At 42.5% G+C, this 849-nt stretch overlaps 1 non-coding gene across 1 annotated transcript; it reads right to left on the bottom strand.

Moving 5' to 3' along the window:
* Positions 1–226: 226 nt before the first annotated feature.
* Positions 227–328, bottom strand: LOC127744439 (small nucleolar RNA R71). Its single transcript, XR_008005428.1, has one exon. It is a non-coding gene; the product is annotated as a small nucleolar RNA R71 (small nucleolar RNA).
* Between the last annotated feature and the right edge of the window lie 521 nt (positions 329–849).

The following is an 849-nucleotide window of genomic DNA, read 5'->3' as shown; positions in this document are numbered from 1 at the left end:
TGTCCAAGAAGACCCTAATCAACATCTAACCACATTCCTGAGAATATGTAACACTGTGAAGTCTAATGGAGTCCATTCGGATGTCTATAGACTACTTTTGTTCCCTTTTTCACTTAGGGACAAAGCATCTAAGTGGCTGGAGTCCTTCCTGAAGGTGAGCTTGACAAATTGGGAAGATGTGGTGAACAAATTTTTGGCAAGATTCTACCCTCTTCAAAGAATTAACAGGCTGAGAGCTGAGGTGCAAACGTTCAGGCAACAAGATGGTGAAACTCTCTATGAGGCATGGGAAAGGTTTAAGGACTTAACAAGAAGATGCCCATCGGACATGTTTAATGAATGGGTTCAAAATAAGATGTCATTGAAATGATAGCTGAGAATGACTACTTCTATGCTTCTGAAAGAAGCAACACTCGAGGAGTAATGGAGCTGAACCACATGGATGCATTGCTGGCTCAAAATAAGATGATCTCCAAGCAGCTAGCAGATCTCACCAAGAAGGTAGAAGAAAACCAAGTTACAGCAGTCATCACTTCATTACCAGCTCAAGAAGGAGTGAATATATAAGAAGAAGGTGACTCGAAACAAGCCAATTATGTTAGAAACTCACCCAGACAGATCCATGATCCATACTCCAAAACTTACAACTCTGGATGGAGAAATCACCCTAACTTTGGGTGGGAAATCAGCAAGACCAAGACCAAGGCCAAGACCAGAGACGCCACAACCACAATCCCAATAGCAATACAACTCACCAACATACCTCACAGAGATTCTATCAACACCCACCTAACCACCCTTCTCAACCACCTAACCTCAACCCACCATCACTAATCGAAGATGGACTTT

This window comes from Arachis duranensis, unplaced genomic scaffold (genome assembly GCF_000817695.3).
Source record: "Arachis duranensis cultivar V14167 unplaced genomic scaffold, aradu.V14167.gnm2.J7QH unplaced_Scaffold_354584, whole genome shotgun sequence".
Taxonomy (NCBI): Eukaryota; Viridiplantae; Streptophyta; class Magnoliopsida; order Fabales; family Fabaceae; genus Arachis; species Arachis duranensis.
This window is presented reverse-complemented; position numbering and strand designations above follow the sequence as displayed.